At 49.1% G+C, this 12535-nt stretch overlaps 1 protein-coding gene across 2 annotated transcripts in view; it reads left to right on the top strand.

The window, feature by feature from the left end:
• LOC119160983 (scoloptoxin SSD14-like) overlaps positions 1-12535 on the top strand; it is a 236204-nt gene that overhangs the window by 28609 nt on the left and 195060 nt on the right. Inside the window, exon 1 of one of the 2 annotated variants that reach the window (XM_075889793.1) lies at positions 3469-3605. The exons of the other annotated variant lie outside the window; for it this stretch is intronic. The gene's annotated coding sequence lies outside the window, so the exon portion shown is untranslated. Of the gene's footprint in view, positions 1-3468; positions 3606-12535 lie in introns of those variants that run through there. 2 annotated transcript variants of the gene reach the window in all.

Here is a 12535-nt window from a genome sequence, read left to right as displayed (position 1 = left end):
GGCAGTTGTGTTTCTTGTACGAGTAGCTGCAGGTGGGCTTTCTTTTTACGAAAGCCCCTGCAGTTCCACTGCCATATAGTCAAGTGGGTGCTGGCCATGATGCAGCAGCTGGAGCATTACTTGAGGCCGTCGTGGGTTCGCTGTGCTGGGTGGAAGAGTGAGAGGTCACTCGGTTGCGTGTGATAGCTGGTGCTCTGGCCATGCTTTGCTTGATTACTGCAAAACTGGTGTCTGTGGCAGTTCTGAGTGCTTCTAATCCGGCTACGGTGTTGTTTACGGTGGCTTCCATGTTTGAGAACCGTGTCTCTATGTTCGTTAGGCGTGAGTCTACGGTTGCGAAGGCTTCTGTTACGGCGGCACGAACGGCGTTGACGACCGTGGTTTGGACTGTCGTGCGGAGGGCTTCAGCAACGGATGCGTTGACCATTTCAATAATTCGCGCCGTCATGTCCTCTTCGGATTGCAGCGTTTCCGTGGAAGTCGTTGCTTTGCGTTTGGCTGCTGCGGGTGGTTGGGGCTGTTGAGTTGAATTATGCACGGACTGGCTGGCCTTTGCCAGTTTACTTTCTAGGGAGCGGTTCTGCGCAAGGAGCACTTCGATCTGAGCTTGTTGCGTCGCCATTTGGGATTTTAACGCATTGATTGTTTGCGTAAGTTCCTTGACGAGCGGGTCATGCGTTGAGGCGCACGGTTTCGATGGCTGCGGGGGAGATGATGGCAGCGGAGACGCTGCGCTTGGCGCCCATGCTACACTAGGGTTGCTTGGTGGTGCTTTGGATATATCAGCATGTGGGATGCGACTTGATGATCGGGTTCTTGATTTGGACCTAGAGTGGGAGGCTGCTTGACCCTGGCGAGATCGTGACTTCGATCGGCTGTCGCGTTTCGTCGGCGTTTGTGATGTCCCGAAACTGGGGTAGTTACGCTCGTCCAAGGCAGGCGGGCTATCGTCATTTGAGGTTTGCTGCGTCGCTGGTGACTCGGTTTGTAGCGTCTTTCCTGCTTGTGCTGCGTTAAGTGGTTCAGACTTTTTGGCGAAGCGGTACTCGCATCTTGAGCTGTTCGTCATGTGTCCTCCTTGACAGACGATACAGCGTGCTTGGCATGTTGGTGGCGTTCCTTGCGGCGGTGGCTCGTGGTCTTCTCCGCAACGCGGGCAGCGTCGGCGCCTAGGTTGAGGGCACACATCGGAGCGGTGCCCGGTCTTCCGGCAGTTGAAGCATGCGTCTACTTTGGGATGGAAAGGGTATACTCGAATGAGACCTCCACGGTGTAGAAGCCATCTAGGTAGGTGGTCCCCGAGCAGCGTTATAAGTAAATTCTTCGTTTTTCCCATGCGTCGGCCACCTACTATTTGGTAGTCAGGGTTGCTGTCTTGAAGGTCCTTCAGCGTCTCATCATCGGTGGGGAACGTGTGGGCGTAGAAAGAAATGCCTCGTATCGCGTCGTCTGGTGGCGGGGCGTACATGTGTAGCTCAATCTGCCGGTCTTCTCCGAGGAGGATTGATGTGATGCGTTGGTACGCGATTGCTCGGTCGGTGGTTGCCACACTAACGGTGAAAGTGTTATTCCTTGGGTGTATGCGTAGTTGATCACGCTTGGCTGGGTCCAGGTCACACAGAGATGCCGCTTTAAGCAGTGCTCTCTGCAAGTCTCCGGGTGATGTGCGCGTGAGGTCAATGGGTGTCTTGGGGCGTCCCACGATGTGGTACGTGTGCGACGGCAGTCTTGGCAAGGGATGGCGTTTCAGTTCCGGCGGCGGCCGGGGGGTTGGTGGAGTTTTGGGGGCTTTGCTTACTTGCGCGTCGTTCATTTGGGCTTGTTGCTTAAGTGCCTGGTGACGTTTCGCCTGGGCTCGGAAACCTTGAGGTGGTGTCCAGGAATCGTCTGACCATTCTTCGAGAGAGATTTCGACGCCGTCGACCTCGATTTCCATGTCGGCTAGTGTCCCAGCGGCCGCGACAGCGGCGTTCGGTGTAGCGTCGCTAGGCTTAGGCGTCCAGTGGCGGATCTTGCCGGCGTGGCGTGAAAAGATGAAAAGCTTACTTGAAAATTGTGACCAATATCTGTCGGAAAGTTGTATCCTCGGGACCGGTATGATTTGCAGAAACCATTCGTACAAGAAATCTTGAGCTATGGCACGTCTTCCTACTGAAACATCGGAAAACTCCGGAGCTCGGTGCAGACGCGTCCGATCGCGTCGATTGCTCTCAGGGGAGTCACGCAAGTCAGACGCAGCGGAAGAAGCGGCAATCGCTCTCGCCACCACCACATGTAAAGACGCCGCGGTGATTTTCACTGACTCGCAAGCCACTTGCCGGAATAATGTGAAGGGCCACGTCTCAGCCGACGCAAACAACATCCTGCAACGGCGAAGCTCTCCACTTCCATATACCTGCGTAATCTGGGTTCCTGGACACGAGGGTCTACAGGGAACTGAAGCGGCTCACGCCGCTGCCCGCGAGCACGTCAGCTGTGCTGCCATAAGACCAAAGGATACCCGATTTGTGGCTGCAGGGATGGAGGTAGTAGAAAACACCTACTCGTCGCTACTTCAACACTACAAACTGGAGCAACGGGTGTACCGTCCACCTCATCCAAGACTAACCAAAGAAGAGAGCGTGATTTTCAGACGCCTACAAAGCAACACTTACATACGTGTCATATCAATGCACCGCTTCTACCCAACGACACATGGCTACATGTTCCCGCTCTGCAGCGTACCAGACACCCTGGCACACTTGCTCCTGGAATGTCAGTGCCATGCAAACCACGACGTGCAACTAGAGCGAGACCAAGCCCCAAGAATAAACGACGACCACCTAATAGAAACGTGGGAGGCCAAGCTCGTCCTTGAAGACCTGGATGACCAGCGACCACTCGTCGCCAGGGCCAAGAGGGCAGTCGAAGCCATAGGGTTCCTGGACTAGGGAACCCTCCCACCTTAGGGTGACACCGGGCCTCACTCGGAACACTGTTTTTAAATAAACGTTTATTTCTCTCTCTCTCTCATTAGAAAGTACCAAAGAGCACCTTTGATTGTCAGGGCGTGGACGTGGTTGTCATGACCTTTCGTTTCGTCTTACCCTCAATTATTGGCTTTTCGGTTTGTTTCTGCTTTGTTGTTCACACAGGAGCGATGTGCCAGTGTCGACACAAGGCACTGACAGGCTTGATGCGTTGGGGCTGTAGCTCACGACAGACTCCAAGGCTGCACTACTAGTAATACAGAAGGACCACAAACTCGCTTCTCTCGAGGAAGCCTTCGCAAGTGAACAATGCAGAATCCAAATCGGGGCACGTTAGACACACAGAGGGAAGGAACAAAGGGTGTTTGCACTTCTCTCGGTCCATCAAGCCTTGTCCATCAAGCAAGTGGAGTTGACTCTACTGTGAGGACATTGTCCGGCCAGCCTGAAAGAGAAGGGGGAGAGAAAGGGCGTTTCTGAGAGAGGCGTCAGCAGAGAATAGTGTGACGACGTAGAGGACCGTCTAGGTCGGCGCGTTTTTATATATTCATTCAGATGCGGCAAACGCGCGCATGCGAGAAGATGATGTGGTAGAATGAGGGGCAGTCTCTCTAGAGGAGCCAGGGAACGTTACAGGTAAGTGACAGTACTTTACTGTTAGTCAATGACAAACAGAAATGTATGAAATGAGCCAAATACGAGCTGACCTTTTAGGAAGGATTGATATATTTATACGGGTAATAATTAACACATATCTGGTTTTACGTATACGCCCCCTGTATTTTGAGATGCGCCTGATAGAGACAAGCACACTGTGAGGCACACAGAACAGCACACACAGAAGCGTTTTATTTGTGTGTGTGTGTGTGTGTGTGTGTGTGTGTGTGTGTGTGTGTGTGTGTATTTGCCACACTGTGCTTTTGTATTTGTCAAGCGTGTCCAAAAACGCAGTGTGCTATTCCAACTAGTCCGAGACACGTACCGTATACTGCTGCAGTATATATGCTTGCTTTGATGAGAGTTATTACATACTTCTCAGAATACTGGCGTCAGAAGCCACCATTTCTGTAGTGCCAATCGTTTGTAGCGCCGGCTGAAGCACAAAGCTGCTATTATTTTCGGCACTAGCTAAACACAAACGAAAAACAAAATGGCCTTGTCACACAGAATGTAAGACAAAGAAAGGCATGAGCGGTCGTTCGCATTCGTGAGCGACGATCTCTCGTCATTCTTTGGACAAACGTGACCGACATTTGTCTGGGAACAGCTTGGAAATAGGTACAGCATCGTCTTGTTGCATAGCCTTGCACGATAGCTCGGAGCACACGTGGCTGACATTCACATACATAAAAAAGAAGACATTCGCGATATAAGAAGCATAACCATACGCTTTCCTACGGAACGCAGTCACCGGGTGGCATGGCAAACGCGCTGTGCGTGCTGCTGTGTGCATTTATATAAGGGTACTATACGTTAACAGAAATGATGCAAATAAATATGCAAGTGATATATCCCACAGTACAATCCTTATGTGTTAGTAATAATGGCAGGGAGAAAGAATGGATCTGTTGCGTAATGCTGCTAACACTCTCCCTCCATATGCGCAGCAGGTGTGCCATGTTTAGGAGGTGTCACGCATTGGCGGCAATTTCTGCTGTTTGCTGTCTGTGCCACTGCCGTCGCACAGGATTTCAGGTCGTTCGTAGGCATGGAGACAATGACGAACTTGCACGGTCGCGTGTACTTTGCAGAACGTGCCAGAACAAACTGCATCTGACAACAGATGGTCAAATATGCCAGGCGGATGCGTGTAACAGCTTTGCCCACATAAATTTTACATCAATAGCTGTTAATATTATCTTCCGCTCTGGGTTTTGATGCTTCGCGATGACCATCATGGGAATTGATTTGCGAGAAACTGAGCGCACGTACATATAAGAAACAGAAAAAATATAATAAAGGAGAACTACCTTGCTGACTGAAACAAATTACGAGCGCCTATGCTATTCGTCACACTACCCGGTACAATGCGATACAATGCCCAAGCTATATATTACAGTGTACAATATAGCGCCGTCTGTCGCGTCATTGCGTAGCATTGCAAGCTCCACTGCAGCACTATTTTTTCAGCATAAGGAAAAGAAAGGTGCAATATATTCGTGTTACAGGTCGAAATGGTCTGTACGTTTTTGTACTGGCTTCTACACGTGCCTCAATCTATGTATAACAGCAGGAGCGGCTTCCGCCTTGGCGAAGCGCCAGTTGAATTCAACCTGTATGGTAGTAAGTAACCGCTAGCGTGCTCCCTTTGATCAAGCACAGCTGAAGCTTAAGCAAACATACAGAGATAGATAGATAGATGAACAGATAGATAGATAGATAGATAGATAGATAGATAGATAGATAGATAGATGAAGTCTCGGAGTGTGTAGGAGAGTTAGCCAGTCTGCAACGCCGCATTTTATGCCCTTGACAATGTAAGGATACGCACCACATGTTACTGAAAAGCCTATAAATTGACAACCCACGCCCATGGAGGGCACAGGTACACGGAATAGTGACATATATCGACCAGCCTTCGACAGAACAGCTTTTGCGCATCAAGTTCTACAAAGCTGACTCTAATGCCAAGCTCACCTGTCGAAACGAGGACTTTTGTGTTAATTAATACCAAATGTGCTTTGTCAACCTATCCAATACAGGACTGTTTTCGCATGCAGTCTCTGTTGACAATCAAAAGGAGGCCGTGACCATTGAATCGAACCTGCAACCTGTCGCCCCGTATGAGCGCATGCAAAAACACCACAGAGAAACAACATATAGAGCGTCAAATGCGGCAGCGCGCGTTTACAATGCAGAATAGAACTATATGTGAGTCAGTTTCTTCCCAGTCAATCGTGAATCATTAAGCAGCTTGAACTATCACCGTAATGTTCTTGCTCGTAAGATGTTCGATAGTGCAGAAATCAATTAAAGCGCTACTAAAGTATCTGAACTCAACCTATCTGAGCGACCACCTCTCTTCTATCTCTTTTCCTCTTTTATCTCTTCCTTCTGTAGGGTAGCAAACTGGTCGTGTGTCCGGTTCGCCACTCGGCTGCCTTTCCTTCCATCTCTCTCTCTCTCTCTCTCTCTTTCTCTCTCTCTCTTTCTCTCTCTCTCCTGTGTGTTTGGAAAGAGTGGTCGACGAGAGCAGCGAGCTGGTTCGAAACTGCCAAGACTTATCAAGCGCGGGATTTGGAGCACTTCGTACTCTGCCATGGTACAGCTATCAAGGAGAAGAAAACTTTATTTTAAGGGAGGGGCAGAAAAGGGTTATTTAGAAGCCTGTTGGCTGGGGCCCCACTGGCTTGCGCCGCTCGCCTGACTTGACTCAGGAGCGATAATTGCACCTCTGGGTTCTAGCTGGCAAGCTGTGCCTCCCACTGCTCCAAATTTCCAACAATGCTGCTGTCTAAAAAAAAGATTTTACGTTCTCCTGCTTTCGGTCATATTCCAAAGAGATGTGATATAAAGTTGGCAAACCGCCGCACCACTTACAAGCGTCACGGTACAATGTAGAATATATTTTGCTGAGCCGAGATAAATTTAAAAAGACTCCCGTCTGCACCTTGCGCAGATTCGTAGCGTCTTCCACTTCAAGCGACAGAGGGAGGATGAAGGGCATTAATTATTTTTTTTTGCAAGAATGTCTTGCAAGGTGTCCTGGGGAGCCATTGAGTGGGATTCGTTTGCGGGAGGCTGACGCTACTCTCGACTCGCTCGCTGGATTTCGTGCGGACCGGTTGCGACCCACGATCTCCGACGACAGCGCAGCTCTGGTCGACTGGCTTGCCCGACGCCGACAAGAGCTCTCGCTGAGTGGTGCCCCGTCCTCGCACTTCTGCGACCATGTCCGTCTTTCCCATTTTCTTCTTATTTTCGTATGTGGGTCTCTCTATCCCTGCTCCTATCTATATTTCTATTCCTATCTCTCTTATTCCTCCCTATCCCTTTTAATCTTTGCTTGCCCCCGTCCCTCGTGAGCTACTGTTGAGGTGTCGCACTATGATGCAGACAGCTATGGGGCTCACTTTTATCTTATTTTCCTTCTTTTAAGAATCACTTACACATACAAAATACGCTGCTCTCGGTTCATCAAACTTGCTAAAGCGTCCGCTCTCTCAGTCCTCTTTAGGCCAGCGTGCGGGGCACCAAATGAGTGGGTGTCTCTTGATTAAGAAAAGTGCAACCAGTTTAGTTATTTTTGCGGGTAAACGTCTGTTAATACGAATTCGGCATGCTTCTTGTGAGTCTGATATTATGATTGATTGTTCTTCTGCTCTATGTTCTTGCTCTCTTATAACCAAGGCAAAGGACTCCGCCTTGGCGGTTGAGAAAGTGCGTAGAGAGGCACTCGTGACCGTCTTCAAATTCTAGTCAACTGCTGTTGCTACTGATTTCGCCCAGTTTTATCTGGCCGCGTCAACGTACGAGTGTGTGACTGTTGTGTTCGCTGTTCATGGTTTGTTAAGCCACTTGACTCGTTCTTCTCTCCTTCTTGTGTTTTACTTTCTGGTGATATTTTTCAACAAAATCGCAACCGAAATAATGCGATGGATGGCTTCTCGCACGCCTGTCAATTTCTCGTCCAAGGGTTGGGGGTATGGTGGTATACCTAGCCGTGTCGGGATCTCTCTGCCAGACCGTGTTTTACTTAGGTTTCTTCGAGAGATGAAAGCTGCCGCATTTACTGTGGCATACGTGGTGTGCACGCCGAGCTCAAGTAATTTGCTGGTTGACGTATTTACAGGTAGTCACAAGGCCGCCTTACAAGCACTACGGATTATGGAGTCGACTGGCTCTTCGTCGTTCTAGTTCAGCGCGTAAAAAGGCTGGCCATCTGTTATGGAAGTAATGTTGGACGATTTAGAGTACTACGTATGCTGTGTGGCGTTTAACAGTGTGTTTAGAAAAAGTGGCTAACGATTTCGAGTACCGAGAACTCGACTATGGGAGAGCCTAGAGCCGTCCCGTTTCCAGGGCCTGAAGAAGCAGTCAGGAATTCATGAAAGTATCGGTCTCAACCCCGTAAAGCTACGGAGAAAACAAACACTACTCGTTCTCATTTTCAAGTGTGCTTGCAAAAAACCTCGCAGCCGGTACAGGGGTAAGGTCAACGTCAATGAATTGTAATTAATTTGTAATAAGCCTTTCCGGCACGGGGAAGTGTTCACGCAACACTGTAGGTCAAATACCCTGGTACTTTTACAAGACAATGACGTATTTTGTTAAGAACTACAGATCGTATATACCAGAGAACACGCCGTCAAAACCAGTGACACCACGCGAGTAGGAAAATGCGGCTGTTACAGCGGCATTGCCCCTCCTTGACTTTCGTGTCTTATCTTACTGACGACTTCCTACGTGTTGCTCACTAGGCCTCATCTTTAAGTGGACTCTCTCCATTTGCGGGTAGGCTTTTACACATTCACCCTCGCCACTAACGCCTGACGCCTGCGGTTTCCGCTGACGCCTTGCGTAAACCCACGTCTTGGGATTCCCACGGTCACTTTGACTGCGCTTCCTCGCGCGTCTCATCGAACGTGAGAGCCCAGCAGCGAGAAAATTGAGCTGTTTTATCTTCAGGCACATAAAGTGGGGGAGCCAAACACGCGCTGCATGCACGAGCAAGAAGACTTGTTTCTCGTCCGACGTCACTCCGGTCTTCTCTTTCTTTCTTTTTTTTTTTTTCCTACGTGCACTTGACCTTCATAAGTTCAGAGTGAGCCTCGCCTTCCTGCTTCCGCATTTTAGCGACCCGTTCGAGCGGATCGAGTGCACGCCGCAATTTGTTGCGTGCAGCTGAGAGAGAAAGGAAATATTTCCGGCCACGTTGAATGAAGTGGAACTTTAAGGGCTTGTTTTCTTTGTTGGACACAATATCAATGAGAGCCACGGTGTAAGAGTAGTTTCTTACACCGTGATGAGAGCTAACAGACACTAAGTCCAGGGAAAGTATAGGGGACGTTTTTAGGAGTAACTGCAATTTAAATGCGAAGAAATAAAGAAAAGCTGACGAAAAGGTAACTTAAACATTTGTACCATTGTATGCACCACTCGCCATTGCACCACGTAAGCGTAGCCTTTGAGATTTCTTTCTGATATTTACGTGGAGTGATTTCTGGTTCACTATTGGTGTTAAACTTGAAGCCCACAATGCGCTGCGTACTAACAGCACATGGATTAATGAAGTTGCCCCGCCGCGGTGGTCTAGTGGCTAAGGTACTCGGCTGCTGTCCCGCAGGTCAAGGGTTCAAATCCCGGCTGCGGCGGCTGCATTTCCGATGGAGGCGGAAATGTTGTAGGCCCGTGTGCTCAAATTTGGGTGCACGTTAAAGAACCCCAGGTGGTCGAAATTTCCGGAGCCCTCCACTACGGCGTCTCTCATAATCATATGGTGGTTTTGGGACGTTGAACCCCACATATCAATCCATCAATGGATTAATGAAGTTGTGCTTTTGTTGTGTGGCAGTGGAGGGGTTAGTCGTGACTTCAAAAGTCTTCAGTATGTGAGACACTTGTAATTATAGTATGTGTGTCCTTGAATGGGGGCGGAAATTAGTACCATTGTGCAGGGAAATATGCTGGAAATATCGTCAACGTTTGCAGGGGAAAATTCCTGAAATAGGGAATTTTCATGTCGTTGAATGGGAATTATTCGGCGTAGTACGAAATATCACTGTACAGGAGCGGCACGCGCGCACTCTCTTATGGCCTGCGCTTCGTGTCTTGATTCTACCTTTCGCCGCCGCTAGTTCCATGGCACTGCAGTACAACCCTCGCTAAACCTTGCTAAAACCAAAGAGGTTAAAGAAATGCTGGAGTGGAAATGTGTGTTTAGCAAAAATGGTTGACGAGCCCGGCCACCCAACCCTCGCTAAACCTTGCTAAAACCAAGGAGGTTTTAAAAAAATTGCTAAAGTGGAATTGTGTTAGAAAAAACTGATTCACGATCCCGGCCGTGGGTGTAATCAGCTATGAGAGAGCGATAAGCCATGCCAATTTTACGTGTTTAGAAAAATGGGTGAACTATTTAGAGTACTTGGTACTCTACTATAAGCGAGCTGAAAGCTGTCCCGTGAAAATGATATCAGTGACGCTTCATGATTCTTTGGAAAAAGTGGGTAATGATCTTGAGTACTTGGTACTGCACTATGGGAGAGCCTAGGGCCATCCCATGGGCATCTTATTTGATGGAGCTCCTCAGACAAGAAGACGGATATTCAATAACGACTAAGACTGTTCTTTAGAAAGAGTGGTTAACGATTCAGAGTACTAGGTACCCTACTATGAGAGAGCGTTATGCTATCCCGGGGGCCTTTAGTAAGTCGAACAACTGTTTAAAGAAATTTATTCTCACGAACAGTGAACATCAATTACAATCCAACAGAACATCGCGACAGAACACAACATCCCCAGACACACCGAAAGCTGTTACAAAAAAATATGTTTACATATGTACACGTAACACAACATACACAGATACATAAGAATTGTTACAAAATGATATGTCTACATATGCGCAATACACGGTAAACGAAGAACACACAAATGAAATGTAAAGGTCTGTATGTTAGGTATGTACATAGTATTTACAAGGTATTTGTGCGAGTGCTAAACAAAGATTAACCTACCAAGACCAGGCAGGCCTGAAAATAAGTGTTACACGGCTCTCGCAGACGAACACAAAAGGGCAGGACCAGTGTCGAAGGAATTCCTCCTCATCCAGAAAGAAGTGTTCCTCCGACAAAACAGATGGTATTTCTCTGTACAGTCGCTCCAAAATCGGGAAGGGAGCACGGCGGTGACGGCCTGCTGCAACAGCTTCACAGCGATTACGCCAAAGACAGTAGGCACTAGCAACAATGAGAAGGCAGGCGAAGCGGCCTCGAGAACTACATCTAGAAGAGACAAAGCGGTTTACTCCGAGGCCACGAAATCCAGCATCAACGGCCCTCCAGAAAACACGAGCAAAGACGCATTGTCTTAAAACATGCTGATTTGTTTCCCGTAGGGAGCAGTTCGGACATGTTGCTGACTGGACCATTCTTCACCTTTCGAGGCGGTTAAGAGTAGAAAGAACGCCGCACTCCAGCCGCCACATGAAGTCCCGGTGGTGGCCAGGCAGAAATGATGCCGTCAGCGTGCTTCAAGACACACGAATAGAGCGGGTGCGGCATGCCGGAGGAACTAACTGGAGCAACAAAGCGGCTGTTGTGTCAACGATAGGATTGTCTAACACATCTACCTCAGGGCAAGTTGACTGGATATGACGAAAAAACGCGGCAGCTGTTGCATAAAACGAAGGAAGTATTACTGATTGTGGGCCCCAAATAAGGTGCACATTAGGCATTAAATACCTAAGGTGAGTGCCTAGAAAATGATGTGTCAGAGTTCGCATGGAGGATTCCTCTCTTTGTAGGAGGTGCAACAGGAAGCGCAGGGCTAGTAGCCGGCAGCGTATTGATACCGAAGGGAAAGCAAAACCTCCCTGGTAACGCTGCTGTCCTAACGCCGCACGAGAAAGCAACTCAGTAGAGAGTTTTAGTACTGCGGAATGGTGCTACGTACGCATCACGCAAGCGCCTTGCGTTACGTGGTGTCGTTTGACACCAATCGGCTTTTAGTACGCCGTAGTACCCGCGTACGTAACGAGCGTGAAGCGTGTTGCGTCATCTGGTAGATCAAAATAGAAGCACGTGTTGTTGACAGCCAATGTGAGCCAATCCAAGTGTTATAGCCAGATTATGGCCATATTTTAAGCCACAGAGCCGGTCAGTGCTTGCCTTCGATGCCACCATTTCGCAAAACGAAGTCTCGCGCTGTCGCGAACTTGTTCGAGAGCGGCGCGATCAGCTCATAAGTACGCACGCACGCATCTCATGCGTGCGTACGTAGCGGCTGCGTACGTAACGCGATACGTGCGCGTTGCGGTCTTCGCATGCGCACTACGCAGAACGTGGCGTCCTTACGTACGCAACGCCGCCACGTACGCAGCGTACGCAGTACTAAAACTGGACCACCCCACCGCGGTGTTCTAGTGGCTAAGGTACTCGGCTGCTGACCCGCAAGTTGCGGGTTCAAATCCCGGCTGCGGCGGCTGCATTTATGATGAAGGCGGAAATGTTGTAGCGCCCTGTGCTCAGATTTGGGTGCACGTTAAGGAACCCCAGGTGGTCGAAATTTCCGGAGTCCTCTACTACGGCGTCTCTTATAATCATATGGTGGTTTTGGGACGTTAAACACCACATATCAATCAATCATCAGTGTCACCGGACCAAAAAAAGGAACACAAGGCAGACTGCAATGACCTTACGATGCGTGAAGGTAGCCGCTCCACGCGAGAAAGGTACGAAATGCGACCGCAGAACACAGTCTGCGCAAGGTGCCTCCGCTCAAGAAGCGGGGAGTAGAAATCCCGGGCGTTCTCAATTTCGGGGGTGAAGCTCCTTAAAGCGGCACCCGTTCGTCCCTCGTCATAGTACGTAACATGTCTTACGCTTAGACCTGCAAGGTGGTGCCGG

The sequence above is a fragment of the Rhipicephalus microplus genome, chromosome 3 (genome assembly GCF_043290135.1).
Source record: "Rhipicephalus microplus isolate Deutch F79 chromosome 3, USDA_Rmic, whole genome shotgun sequence".
NCBI classification, from domain to species: Eukaryota; Metazoa; Arthropoda; class Arachnida; order Ixodida; family Ixodidae; genus Rhipicephalus; species Rhipicephalus microplus.
Note: the sequence above shows the minus strand (reverse complement) of the source record. Positions and strands in the feature narration are given on the sequence as shown.